This window comes from Lepisosteus oculatus, unplaced genomic scaffold (genome assembly GCF_040954835.1).
Source record: "Lepisosteus oculatus isolate fLepOcu1 unplaced genomic scaffold, fLepOcu1.hap2 HAP2_SCAFFOLD_64, whole genome shotgun sequence".
NCBI lineage: Eukaryota > Metazoa > Chordata > Actinopteri > Semionotiformes > Lepisosteidae > Lepisosteus > Lepisosteus oculatus.
This window is the reverse complement of record NW_027168193.1, coordinates 482501-496850: the sequence shown is the minus strand read 5'-3', so window position 1 is coordinate 496850 and position 14350 is coordinate 482501. Positions and strand designations below refer to the sequence as shown.

The 14350-nt window shown below is 44.7% G+C and overlaps 5 non-coding genes across 5 annotated transcripts; 1 reads left to right on the top strand and 4 right to left on the bottom strand.

Annotated features, from left to right (window-relative positions):
• Nucleotides 1–442: 442 nt before the first annotated feature.
• trnar-ucg (transfer RNA arginine (anticodon UCG)) lies at nt 443–515 on the bottom strand. The gene has a single exon. It is a non-coding gene; the product is annotated as a tRNA-Arg (tRNA).
• A 4755-nt stretch (nt 516–5270) lies between these two features.
• On the bottom strand, nt 5271–5343 carry trnar-ccu (transfer RNA arginine (anticodon CCU)). The gene has a single exon. It is a non-coding gene; the product is annotated as a tRNA-Arg (tRNA).
• A 6257-nt stretch (nt 5344–11600) lies between these two features.
• On the bottom strand, nt 11601–11673 carry trnar-acg (transfer RNA arginine (anticodon ACG)). Its single transcript has one exon. It is a non-coding gene; the product is annotated as a tRNA-Arg (tRNA).
• A 1163-nt stretch (nt 11674–12836) lies between these two features.
• Nucleotides 12837–12910, bottom strand: trnat-ggu (transfer RNA threonine (anticodon GGU)). Its single transcript has one exon. It is a non-coding gene; the product is annotated as a tRNA-Thr (tRNA).
• Nucleotides 12911–13289: 379 nt separating this feature from the next.
• Nucleotides 13290–13371, top strand: trnat-ggu (transfer RNA threonine (anticodon GGU)). Its single transcript has one exon. It is a non-coding gene; the product is annotated as a tRNA-Thr (tRNA).
• The last annotated feature ends 979 nt before the right edge of the window (nt 13372–14350 follow it).

Genomic DNA, 14350 nt, shown 5'->3' with positions numbered 1-14350 from the left:
GTTCCTTATATGCTATATATGTATATATTAGCACCAATGTCGTTCTTAAAAACTAACATGAAATTGTCAGGGACATTCAGCTATATACAAAGACGAGACAGACAAAGTAATAATTCTGTATTAACGTGGCCTACATATTGACGCAATGATCAAACTGACTGACATGTTCTGATTCAGATCCCCTGCAGTTCATGCCAATTAGAACAATAGCAATGCTGAGTCCTCCCCACCCTACTGAGCACAAATTCAGCTGCTCTCCAGTTCTGTTCTGCATGTTTTTTCATTGCAATTGAGCTCGGAGCTGGAGATGATCTCCATACAGTTCTGTGTTCACCAGCCCGCACTTGCGTGCTAATTTACGGGTTGTGGCAAATGCTTTTCTATAGTTCATATACATGACGGCAACTTGTTACCTAGGAACCTGAGAGGTTTAAAAGCCTCACGAGCCAGGCAGGACTCGAACCTACAATCTTCTGATCCGAAGTCAGACGCGTTATCCATTACGCCACTGGCCCATAGAACATGCGCTTGCACTCCACCACAGAGAGCTCTACACTGCTACTAGTAGTACACTTCCCCATCTAAATTTTCACAGCAAGAAACTTGTGTTTCCTACTATTTTTGTCAGGTTTAAAATATCATCTCCTTAAAACAGAAAAAGTGTTGATGTGTTGTGCTGAAATTCCGATTGATTTTGAATTCAAAGAAAAAAGGTTTTCTTCCAAAACACCATGAAATTGTCACATCTTGCAGACAATAGGTGTATTCCATGTTGAAAAGAGAAGAAAGAAAACCATGGAGCCTTTTACAGGTGTGAGGCTTCTTCAGGTGTGAGAAGACCTCACAGTCGAAACGCTGCGTTTCCGTTCTTCTCTTTTCAGCATGCAATAAACCTAGTACTTGTTCCTTTGCAGCCGAGGCATGCTGACGTAGCTACCCAGCTGAACATCTTGCAGACTCTACAGTACTTCTCTCCTGTAGAAGTAAAGCAGGGCTTGCTGGGTGAGCTTTTGCTCCGGTAAATTAGGTCACGTGTCATGTTAAATCACTTCTTCTAAACACAACATTTGCTGGTGCTAGCTTTCCCCATGAAAAGAGACATTTCCCTTACAGTACATGACATATCGTTTTTATTCTATCAATAAGTATAGAAATTAAACAAAAGAAAAAATGGTGTCGCCAAAGAATGCACAGCTCTGTCGCCTTGGGGAGGTGTCAAGGGCATTGAGCTCCTTGGACATGAAAAGTGCCCGATAAATGCCATTTCTCATCATTTCTCTTGGCGTCAGTTCAGCTATTAAATGGGACGGAGGCAACGGGTTCAGAGAGCAGGTTAAGTGCACACCGAACGCAGATGTGTCCAAGTGTCTGTAAAAGCGCGGTGCTCCGCTGGCGCTGTTCCCTAGTGGCTTAAAGTGCCCGCCTAGTAAGCAGGCGATCCTGGGTCTGAATACCAGCGGTGCCTCTCTCCGTGTCTTGTTGTGCCGAATGTCTCATTTCAGACAAACATGTACAGCTTGGTTCAGTTTAATGCAAGAATTCATTTCCTTTCTGGAATAACTTGTTTTTGAAGAAATCCATACAGCTTGTGAAAGATGAAATCCATTTCTTGGTTGTCAGTGGAAAAAGATTGCCGGCTGCAAGAAGCGCAAGTGATTGTTTTCTTTGACCATAAACCTGCAAATGTAGGGTGCACAAAAGACTGTCAGACTCTGTGGTGCTGAAAAGTTGGTGGTTCAAGCCCCTCCAGTATGCGTGTCTCAGTTTTTCCAATGTAAACATCATCACCATCGCTAAAGAAGATGGCGCAGAAGGCTCCACAGTCGAAACGTTGTGCTTCTTTTCTTCTCTTTTCAGCATGGAGTAAACCTTTGCTTTATCCTTTGCAGCCTAAGCATGCTGACGCAGCTACCTTTCTCTTAACACGCCTCAATCATTATTCACCAAAACGATCAGCAGAATAAGTCGCCTTTGTGGTGATGTCACTCCTCTGCTTCACAAATGTCCTTAGTGACGGACCATTTCTTTCTGCCATTTTTCCGGAGCGGTTATTGATTGCTCCATCATTTCCCTCATACTTTCCATCCCTAGATTGAAAAAAAAAAAACAGAAACAGGCTGACAGGACGACAATCAAATTGCAAAAACTCATCAAAGCACTCGATAGAGTATTTGAATCCACAAGTAGCTACGAGCAACTTTGTCCTGGCTTGCATGAAAGTCGGAAAATGTCAAAAAGAAAAAGATGGTGGCTTTTTCATATCTGTTCTTTTATTTTTAGTTCGTTGGCTCATCTGTCCATTGTCCTCCTGCCTGGCTCTTGACCTGTGACTGTTTGAACGCACACAGTAGACTTTCATGCAGGGGATTTGTCCTGAGCCTCTGTGAAGGACCCACCCACCCCCATAAATAACTGCTCTAGAAACACATGAATGCAAAACTAAACCACAGCTTAAAGAGGAGCTTGTCATGACCGCCAGGCAGTTAAGACCAACTCTTAAGCAATCTAAACAGCACCAGCAGAGGGTGATTATTAACAAACGCCGCCACACGAGTTAACCCACCTGCACACACTCCACCGTGGGGTACGCAGTGCTATTTTTACCATCTTTACTTGCTTCCCGCTGGTATTGAGTCTACTCCTTGAGAGCTCTACCTGGCGTTTTTTCCATTACCTCGTTTATTCTGGATATTGGACTCCCCTTCTGCCTTTTCGACTTTGGACCTCGCCTCTCACCTCGGACTGTTTGCCACCAGTGTTCTCCCTGGATTACGACTTACCTTACGCCTCTTGACCACGAAACAAAGCAAAGCAGAGCAAAACAAAATGAACAAACGAAAAGCCTCACGTCCCGCACTTGCGTGTTACGCCGTTACGTGCCCAAGCGGTATTGTACTTCATCTTAGCACTGCACCCCGGGGCGTACGGTATATGGGAACGAGCACACGCCATAAATCGTCTCGAATCACTCCCTACAGCTGTAAGGCACCTTGAAGCGTGCACCCCCAACATTTTTCTTTGCGCATCTGTGAAAGGTAAACTCTTGAGCAAACTCTGAACCAGCTCTAAGGAAACTAATCCGATTAGACGTTACTTTGACTCATCCTTTAAGGGAACCTTGTTAATTGGAGAAATCAATGATTTCGAATGAATTCTGTATGCGTTAAAAGACAGCTATACACAGAAAACATGCAGGACACTTCTCATGATGTTTCCCGAGCCGAAACACAGTGCGTTTTTCCAAGCCCTCTGACAAAGCCCGCCCACTGAAAACTGCAGCAGATCGTGTAAAGACGTTCAACTTTGTAACTACTGCACGCACAGGAAGCAGAATAAATTCCTCTTTTCAAACTGTCAAAGGTTTGCTTTGCGAACACTGCAGGACATCGCACAATCTCTTTTGAATGGGGACAAACGATTTCTTATGGGGCACAGTAAGTACAGACGTTTAAAAAGCTCCACTCATGCCGACGATGCAGCATGAAGAAGCGCAACCTAACGTTTGCATTCCTAGCAAATTCCTTTTATTTTTTGATAAATAAAGACAGTCTTGTTTAACAAACAACACACACAACATTTTACATTGTCAATTCAATTCAAATCAATGTATTTCTATATAGCACCTTTCACAACAAGGTTGTCCCAAGGCACTTAACAATGCAAGTTGTTAAGAGCCTTGTGTCTAATATGCCGCCTAGGTAACGTGCTGTCTCTTTGAGGCAGATGTTTAAATCCTCTGAGTTAAGTGCTGAAGTTATAGTAGTCCTATCAGTATTGTTGCCTCCGATCAACAGATCCTCATTTTTCTCAGAGTTGAGTAACAAAAAGTTTTCACACATCCAAGTATTTCCTTCCTTAATGCATTTAACTAAAGTGATAATAGAAGAGTTGTCATTTGGTGGAAACAAAATGTTTATTTGAGTGTCATCAGCATATGAATGAAAGTTCATATTATTTTTTCTTATTATCCTACCTAGCAGCAGCATGTAGAGAGAGAGAGCAATATTGGTCCCGGCACTGATCCATCTGGTACCCCAAATTGAACTGGTGACGTTGATGAAGCAGTACAATTATTAGATATTTGAACATAATGAAAACGATGAGTAAAATGTGAAGTAAACCACTGAAGGACGGTTCCAGATAAGCCAACCTCAAACTCAAGCCTGTGTAACAAAACAGAGAGGTCAACCGTGTCAAAGGCAGCTCTAAGATCTAGAAGCAAAGCACAAGCACTGTTGCATTCCCTGCATCAGTAGCTAAGAGAATATCATTTACGACTCTTGTTAATGCAGTTTCAGAAACCAGACTAAAATTTCTCAAGTATATTATTTGAATCCAGATATGATTGACGTTGGGCAACAACTATTCTCCCAAGACTTTTAGATTGAAATGGGACCTTTGAGACAGGCCTGTAGTTGTTAAGAACTTGTTGATCCAAATTTGACTTCTTAAGAGCGGTCTAACAACCGCTACCTTAAATTGATCAGGTACAACGCCTGACACAAGCGATGCATTCATCATACTAATTATAGGTCCTGCCAGTCCTTCGAGGGAATCTTTGACTAGCTGAGTGGGGATGGGATCTAGCGAACAGGTGGTTGACTTTGTCTTACGTCTGTGTTTATGAGTCCACCATAAGAAGAAATCTGAACAGGAGTGGTGATCATGCGAGGTCACCATGGAGGAAACCACTGCTCTCCCCCCCAAAAAAACCACCACTGCCCCTCTCAAGTTTGCTAAAGACCACATGGATGTTCCACAGCAACTCCTGGAACAATGTTCTGTGGACAGTGACAAAAGTTGAACATGTTGGTAAATGTGCACAACGTTATGTTTGGAGATAACAAAACACTGCATACCAACTCCAAAACCTCATCCCACCTGGGAAGCATAGCGGAGGCTGTACGGCTTGCAATCATCGAGGGACCGATGAATTCCAAGATGTATCAGGAAATTCTACAGCAGAATGTCAGGGTGTCTGCCTGTGATCTAAAACTCGAAAGACGCTGGGTCATGCAGCATGACAAAAACAAAGGAGTACATCAACAACAGAGTGGCTGAAACAATAGAAATTCCGTATTTTGGGATGGCCGAGTAAGAGTCCTGACCCCAATCCCATTGAAGTGCTGTGGCGTGATCTGAAGCAGGCCGTTCAGTGCAAGACATCTCCCAACTGTATGTGAGAGAAAAGCAGAGACGCTCACTGAGTAAGGTGGGGTTGCAGCTTTGCAAATCAAAAGGACATTTGTACGCTCAAAAAGGGACAGTAGCACCCCAGATGGGACTCGAACCCACAATCCCTGGCTTAGGAGGCCAGTGCCTTATCCATTAGGCCACTGGGGCACACTGGGTTGGGTCGATCACGCTGATGAAGAGCCAGTTTTTTTTTTCCTTTGCTTTTTCAAAGGGATCCCCAAAATTAGGAAAGTTAGGCAGCAGAAGGTTTACTGTGACCTGAGAAGGACCGGCATCCAATCACGGTGGTACACACACACACGCTCTCACTCATCTGAGCTACACGGCTACCAAGATGATCTCAGGTGCGCCGAGCTGGTACGGAACATATTGAACTGATCGACGGCGAATTGTCTCTCAGACAGGCTTTTCACCTCTGAGCTCCCTGACTGACAGTAATCAGCTAGGTAGTGAAACAGTCAGCTGCTTCTAAACCTTAAACAGTTGCATCTCGGCGCTTCCACGGAGAGATGATTTGAAAGCCGAACATCGCCCATTGGGAACACCTTACTATCACTAGTTTAAGAGACTCTTAAGGTCTTGCAGAGGTGCCTGTCTAATAGCATGCGCTTTGCAAGCTATAGGTGTTTAGGCTGAGGCAGAATGCCTGTTAACAAAATGTTTTTCTAAAGGGGCCTCGCACTCTTTTCCAAGCAATGGTCACCATCCCCACCGAGTGTCACAACGTAGTCATGTCCTAGGATGTCACCTGTTAGTCTCCATTTGTCTGCCACCAACACTTTAGGTTACGGGGTCACAACCGCACCCCGGAGAGCAGAGGAGCCGTTGTCGTTCTGGCGGCGCAGATTGGGCTGAAGGTGGGGCGCTTGAATCTCGCTGTTGGAGGCCGTCTGAAACTGACCCAAGCCTTTCCCTTGAATTAAATGTAAATAAATAAATGAACCCCAGATGCACATGGAATCAATCACGTGTTTCCTTTGAGCCGTTTCAAAGACTGCTCCAGAGTTTACCTTGCACAGATGCGCAAAGATTAATGATGGGGGTGCACGCTTCCAGGCGCCTTACAACTGTAGGGACTGATTAGAGACAATTCGTAGCGTGTGTTCGTTTCCATATACGCCCCGTGTTGCAATGGTAGGATGAAGTCAAATACGGCTTGGACGCGTAACGGCATTCTATCCAACTGCAGGACTTGAGGGTTTTTTGTGCTTTGTTCTGTTTTCGTTGACATCGCATTCGTAAGAGCGTCAAAAAAAGGCAATTCCAGCATCTAACACGAATAAAAGGGCTATTGAAACTGCAGGGCTGCGCAGCTTCTAAAATCCTTGCACACAATTCTCCGTTATTGTTACTTCCTTCTTTCTGTCTAACAAAGTTCCCTTTTCCTGACCGGACGGGGAGACTTTATCATTCCAACTTGAAGCCAGCCTTAAGTCCTCTGAGGCGCATTTGTCTGCTAGCATGCATTTTGTGAAAGTTTTTTTTGTTGTTGTTAAACGGAAAGCGACTTTGAAAAAGGTTTCCGCCGCTGCCCGGCACTCTATGTTAGACTGCATCAAAAAGGCAGTGGCGGCGGCGGCGGCCGAGTGGTTAGGGCGATGGACTAGAAATTCATTGGGGTCTCCCTGCGAAGCTTCGAGTCCTGCCGCCTACGGTGTCGTCGTGTGTCTGCGCAACAAAGGAAAAGCACCTGTTTCACTTTTCCCGCAACTTTTAAAACGCGAATGATCTGGATTTCTACATGATTGGCTCTTAAAATGTGATCTGATCTTCATCTGACGCATAATAATAAATAAAGACAGTCTTGTTTAACAAACAACACACACAACATTTTACATTGTCAATTCAGTTCAAATCAATGTATTTCTATATAGCACCTTTCACAACAAGGTTGTCTCAAGGCACTTAACAATGCAAGTTGTTAAGAGCCTTGTGTCTAATATGCCACTTAGGTTACGTGCTGTCTCTTTGAGGCAAATGTTTAAATCCTCTGAGTTAAGTGCTGAAGTTATAGTAGTCCTATCAGTATTGTTGCCTCCGATCAACAGATCCTCATTTTTCTCAGAGTTGAGTAACAAAAAGTTTTCACACATCCAAGTCTTTCCTTCATTAATGCATTTAACTAAAGTGATAATAGAAAAGTTGTCGTTTGGTGTGAACAAAATGTTTATTTGAGTGTCATCAGCATATGAATGAAAGTTCATATTATTTTTTCGTATTATCCTACCTAGCAGCAGCATGTAGAGAGAGAGAGCAATATTGGCCCCGGCACTGATCCGTCTGGTACCCCAAATTGAACTGGTGACGTTGATGAAGCAGTACAATTATTAGATATTTGAACATAATGAAAACGATGAGTAAAATGTGAAGTAAACCACTGAAGGACGGTTCCAGATAAGCCAACCTCAAACTCAAGCCTGTGTAACAAAACAGAGAGGTCAACCGTGTCAAAGGCAGCTCTAAGATCTAGAAGCACAAGCACTGTTGCATTCCCCACATCAGTAGCTAAGAGAATATCATTTACGACTCTCGTTAATGCAGTTTCAGAAAGCAGATTGAAATTTCTCAAGTATATTATTTGAATCCAGATACGATTGACATTGGGCAACAACTATTCTCTCAAAACTTTTAGATTGAAATGGGACCTTTGAGACAGGCCTGTAGTTGTTAAGAACTTGTGGATCCAAATTTGACTTCTTAAGGAGCGGTCTAACAACCGCTACCTTAAATTGATCAGGTACAACGCCTGACGCAAGCGATGCATTCATCATACTAATTATAGGTCCTGCCAGTCCTTCGAGGGAATCTTTGACTAGCTGAGTGGGGATGGGATCTAGCGAACAGGTGGTTGACTTTGTCTTACGTCTGTGTCCATGAGTCCACCATAAGAAGAAATCTGAACAGGAGCGGTGATCATGCGAGGTCACCACGGAGGAAACCACTGCTCTCCCCCCAAAAAAAACCACCACTGCCCCTCTCAAGTTTGCTAAAGACCACATGGATGTTCCACAGCAACTCCTGGAACAATGTTCTGTGGACAGACATGACAAAAGTTGAACTTGTTGGTAAATGTGCACAGCGTTATGTTTGGAGATAACAAAACACTGCATACCAACTCCAAAACCTCATCCCACCTGGGAAACATGGCGGAGGCTGTACGGCTTGCAATCATCGAGGGACCGATGAATTCCAAGATGTATCAGGAAATTCTACAGCAGAATGTCAGGGTGTCTGCCTGTGATCTAAAACTCGAAAGAGGCTGGGTCATGCAGCATGACAAAAACAAAGGAGTACATCAACAACAGAGTGGCTGAAACAGAAGAAATTCCGTATTTTGGGATGGCCAAGTAAGAGTCCTGACCCCAATCCCATTGAAGTGCTGTGGCGTGATCTGAAGCAGGCCGTTCAGCGCAAGACATCCCAAAAATATACATGAACTGAAACAGTTTTGCATAGAGGAATAGGCCAAAATACCTCCTAACCGCTGCTCAGGTCTGACCAGCCGCTACAGAAAGTGGGGATTGAGGTTTTTGTCATAAAGGAGGTTCCACTAGCTCCTTAATATAAGGGTTCACGTACTTTTTCCATCAATGACCTTGATTGTTTAAACCATTTGGTCAATAAAGAAACAGCAATGTCAAATGTTGGGCGTGTGTTGTTTGTTAAATCAGACTCTCTTTATTAATTATTATGACTTAGATAAAGATAAGATCACATGTTAGGAGCCATTCATGCAGAAATACACATCATTCCGAAGGGCTGTTTACAAAAGTTTTTCTCCCAACTGTATGTGAGAGAAAAGAAGAGACGCTCACTGAGTAAGGTGGGGTTGTAGCTTTGCAAATCAAAAGGACATTTGTACGCTCAAAATGGGACAGGAGCACCCCAGATGGTACTCAAACCCACAATCCCTGGCTTAGGAGGCCAGTGTCTTAGCCATTAGGCCACTGCGCCACACTGGGTGAGGTCGATCATGCTGATGAAGAGCCAGTTTTTTTTCCTTTGCTTTTTCAAAGGGATCCCCAAAATTAGGGAAGTTAGGCAGCAGAAGGTTTACTGTAACCTGAGAAGGACCGGCATCCAATCACGGTGGTACACACACACACGCTCTCACTCATCTGAGCTACACGGCTACCAAGATGATCTCAGTTGCGCCGAGCTGGTACGGAACATATTGAACTCATCGACGGCGAATTGTCTCTCAGACAGGCTTTTCACCTCTGAGCTCCCTGACTGACAGTAATCCGCTAGGTAGTGAAACAGTCAGCTGCTTCTAAGCCTTAAACAGCTGCATCTCGGCGCTTCCACAGAGAGATGATTTGAAAGCCAAACATCGCCCATTGGGAACACCTTACTATCACTAGTTTAAGAGACTCTTAAGGTCTTGCAGAGGTGCCTGTCTAATAGCATGCGCTTTGCAAGCTATAGGTGTTTGGACTAAGGCAGAATGCCTGTTAACAAAATGTTTTTCTAAAGGGGCCTCGCACTCTTTTCCAAGCAATGGTCACCATCCCCACCGAGTGTCACAATGTAGTCATGTCCTAGGACATCACCTGTTAGTCTCCATTTGTCTGCCACCAACACTTTAGGTTACGGGGTCACAACCGCACCCCGGAGACCAGAGGAGCCGTTGGCGTTCTGGCGGCGCAGATTGGGCTGAAGGTGGGGCGCTTGAATCTCGCTGTTGGAGGCCGTCTGAAACTGACCCAAGCCTTTCCCTTGAATTAAATGTAAATAAGAAATGAACCCCAGATGCACATGGAATCAATCACGTGTTTCCTTTGAGCCGTTTCAGAGACTGCTACAGAGTTTACCTTGCACAGATGCGCAAAGATTAATGATGGGGGTGCACGCTTCCAGGCGTCTTACTACTGTAGGGAGTGATTGAGACAATTCGTAGCTTGTGCTCATTTCCCTCTATTCCCCGTGTTACAGTGGTAGGATGACGTAAATTCCTGCTTCGACACGTAACGGGACTATAATCAAGTGCAGGAGCTGAGGGCTTTAGTTTTGTTTCGTTTTCCATGGCGTTCGTAAGCGCGCAAATCAAAGGCAATTCCTGCGTCTAACACGAATGTAAATGCTTTTGAAAGTGCAGTGTGGTGCAGCTTGTAAAATCCTTGTCCACATTTTTGGTTTGTTGATGTTTTTTTCTGTCTGCCAAAGTTGCGTTTTGACATCCGGACTGGGGGACTTTATCATTTGAACGTGAAGCCAGCCTTAAACCCTCTGAGGCGTGTCTGTCTGCCGGCACGAATCTTGTGAAAGGTATTTTTTTTTAACGGAGAGCAACTTTAAAAAGGTTTCCGCAGCCACCTCGCAGTCCGTGTTTGATTATAGGAGGAATACGGCGGCGGCGAGTTCGCATTTGTCGTGCTCGAGTGGTTAAGGCGATGGGCTCGAAATGCGTTGGGGCTTCCCCGCGCAGGTTCGAAACCTGCCGACTCCGGCGTCTGCCGCACGTCGCCTTGTGCCTGCACGGCAGAGGCGAAGTGCCGCTTCTCCTTTCCTGGTACTATAACAACGCGAAATCGCTTGGACCCGCTGCCATTGAAATCAATTCTTCAGATAACCACACATTTTGCGTTCGCACCTCTGGTGCTCTACTTATACCTTTGAAAACCTAATGAATAAAGCTGAAAGAACCGACACGATATGTAGGTGCTGGTAAAGCACGCAGTAAAGAACTGTTAACAGCAAGGGTTTCAGTGGGTTAACTGAGGAGAAGGGCGTGATCGCTAATTGTTGACTTTTTATTTGGTGTTAGAAACACTCTTACTGTGCATGACGTGCAACAAATGTAGCCACAGAAATTGCATCACGCTTTCATGTATGCTATTGCAGACACCAACGTTGCCTAGATAGAAAACCGAAATAGCCGTGGGTTTGCTTGCTGGTCTGAAGGATCTCTCTTCGAATCTCTATCATTTGTCAATGGAAGTAAAAGGCGCTGCAATCTCATACGTTCAGAATCAAACCCGCAGCTGTTGTTCGACTTTATTTCTTGACTAATTACAACTGAGTGTCGCATGAGCAGTTACATAAACTTGTCTGGTATATTTGAACACAAATGCCGTTCTTCAATTAAAACTAACAGAACATTGTCAGGGACATTCAGTTCTATACAAACAAGAGACAGACAAGAGAATATTTCTACCGTTCATGTGGACTACGTGTTGACTTACTGATCGGAATAATTGAAAGGTTCGGGCTCATAGCCGATGCAGTGCGTGCTAATTAGAACAGCAACGCTGAGCTCTCAGCACCGTACTGAGCCCAGGTGTTTTTCTAAAGCTGTCAGGTGCAGTTCATTTACATGAAGGAAATCTCTTACTGGGTACGATTACAATGCAGTAAGTAGCACAGACTACTTAGGGAGTAGCCAGATGCGTTTAAAAACGACCCGAGCCAGGCAGGAGTCGAACCTGCAATCTCCTGAGCCGTAGTCAGACGCGTTATCCATTGCGCCACTGGCCCCGGTGTGACACTGCAGGACTGTAACCCAGTGAGATCAGCACTGCAACTAGTAAAATATTACCCCCGGTCCATTCTTTACCAAAAGTGAGAAAGACCTGTTTTCTACATTTTGTCTGTTTTAAAACCATATCTCAAACCAAACCAAGAGTCTGTCTTTTGCACTGATATTCTGATTCATTTCGATTTCAAAGAAAAAAAAAACATTATCTTCCAAAGCATCATAAAATTGTCCCTTCCTCCAGACTCTACTTCTCTCTTGTAGTAGTACAGCAGACCTTTCCAGGTGAGCAGATCACAGAGTCCGAAATATGCTTCCTCCATCAAGAAAAGTACCTGAACATGACTCTGTCTTCATAAAAGCACCCCTGTAATAAAGAAATTAAATCCGAAATCAAGAGGGCAGTTGCCTACTGAAGTTCAAGAAGTCATCAATTTTAACCTAGCAACACATTAAAGGCTGCATCTATACAAGTACGATTCTAGAAATGCTCACCAGATTACGTTTTAAGAAGGAACTGCGCCTCAGGTTCCGCCGAGATCTTAACTTGGATGGCAGGATTCAGAGTCCGGAGTGCGGACTGATGGCGCACGGAGGGTCCACATACTGTGGATCCCTCAGTTTTCTTCCGCGTGTTTAAACCGCCAGCGTGTGACTCCCCTGTCCCCGTGACCTCATTGCTCTGCTCTCGTCTCTGTGCAGCTGAGCCCGACTCATGGTAAAGTGGAAAAAAGTATGCCCTCAACGTGGGATTTACTCTGGATCGAGGATAGATGTCACTTTTTTATCATTGAACAGGATGTATGTGATGTGGCGACTAGGTTCAATTTTGTATCCTCTTTAAAAGATTAAGGACTGGGGTGAGCGTGATTTACCACCCTTTCAGCTAAGAACCCGACATGCGGACCGTTTAAGCTGCATAGACTCGGTTGTTTAACTCGTCTCCGTTAGCAGGGTTAAGGTTAAAGAAAAAAAACATTGCTGACTTCTTTTTTTTTTTGCCAGCCGCCAGCGCTGATTAGCAAGGTTTGTATTTCATGTTTTGCAAGTTGCATCCATTTTAAGAAAAACAAGTCGCGTTAAAGACAGGAAATGAATACTTGCAAGTCTAGCCGTAGGCGGTTGTCTGTAAGGACCAGTTCTGTTTGAGAAAACAGAACAAAGAAGGCACCGCTGGGATTTGAACCCAGGATCTCCTATTTACCAGGCAGGCGCTTTAACCAACTAAGCCCCGGCGCCCCAGGAGCATTATCCTTTTGCAGCCACTTGGACACACCACTCAGACACATCTGCATTCGGTGTGTGCTCCGCCTGCTCGCTGAGCAAGTTGCCACCTTTACATACAATAGCAATATCAACACCAAGAGAAAGGGTGACAAATGGCTTTTATCTGGAACTTTTGATGTCCAAGGAGCTCAATTTGCTTTCTGTGTACAACAGGGCCACTGAACTCCACACTGGCCACTGAACCACAGCAGTGGCTTGCTGGCTTGACATCTCCTAAGGAAAATGTTGAAATTGCATGTGGAACAGGAAAATGACCCTCGAGTACGAGGGAAAAAAAAGAAAAAGATCATCTGGAGCGCGCCATCCCATGTCCGGACAGCCCAGTTTCATTGACAAGGTGGCTGAGTGGTTAAGGCGATGGACTGGTAATCCATTGTGCTCTGCAGACATGGGTTCGAATCCCATTCTCATCGCTCTCCATGTCTTACACGTTTGACGTTGGCCCTCCTGTTGTTTGCTCTGGTGCTAGAGCTGTACATTTTCTAGCGGTGGCTGAACATGGTATAGTGGGCCAACGTCGGTATCGAGCAGTGACAGTAACAGTACTTACTGCGCCCCATAAGAAATCGTTTGTCCCTGTTCAAAAGAGATTGTGCGATGTCCTGCAGCGTTCGGAAAGCAAACCTTTGACAGTTTGAAAAGAGGAATTTATTCTGCTTCCCGTGCCTGCAGTAGTTACAAAGTTGAACGTCTTTACACGATCTGCTGCAGTTTTCAGTGGGTGGGCTTTGTCAAATGGCTTGAAAAAACGCACTGTGTTTCGGCTCGGGAAACATCATTCATGAGCAGTGTCCTGCATGTTTTCTGTGTATAGCTGTCTTTTAACGCATACAGAATTCATTCGAAATCATTGATTTCTCCAATTAACAATGGTCCCTTTTTGAACCTGCGAGAAGCATTCTTTCCATGTAACAGATTTACTCCGGGGAAAGGCAGCATGACATTGAGAGTAGCTCAAGCTTTCAGCACCCGTATCGGACTGCATGTATGCAGACACCGCTCAGAATCCCCTGTAAGATTCTCCTTCAATTCCGTTTTGCAGTGCTTTAGCTCTTTCAAAAGGCTTCGCTTTGCTAGTCACAGTCCAAGGCTCATGACAGCATTTGAAACCAATCCCCACTGCGTTGGCCAGGAAATGAACCATGGAAAGCAGCTATGGTCACCACTATACCACCAACGCATGCCCACAGGTGCCCTGCAGGACACCACCAGAGAATGCTCACGATTTCGGAAGCTGTCTCCGGGACGTGCTGATTCCACACATCCTGAATAAATCATGATATTGTTAGTTGCTGTAGCTAGACGTTCAAATGAGTTTCATGGCCAGATGTACTGTTTCCTCCAGCGGTATAGTATTGCAGTGAGACAGCACGATGCCTGCAAGACTATGTC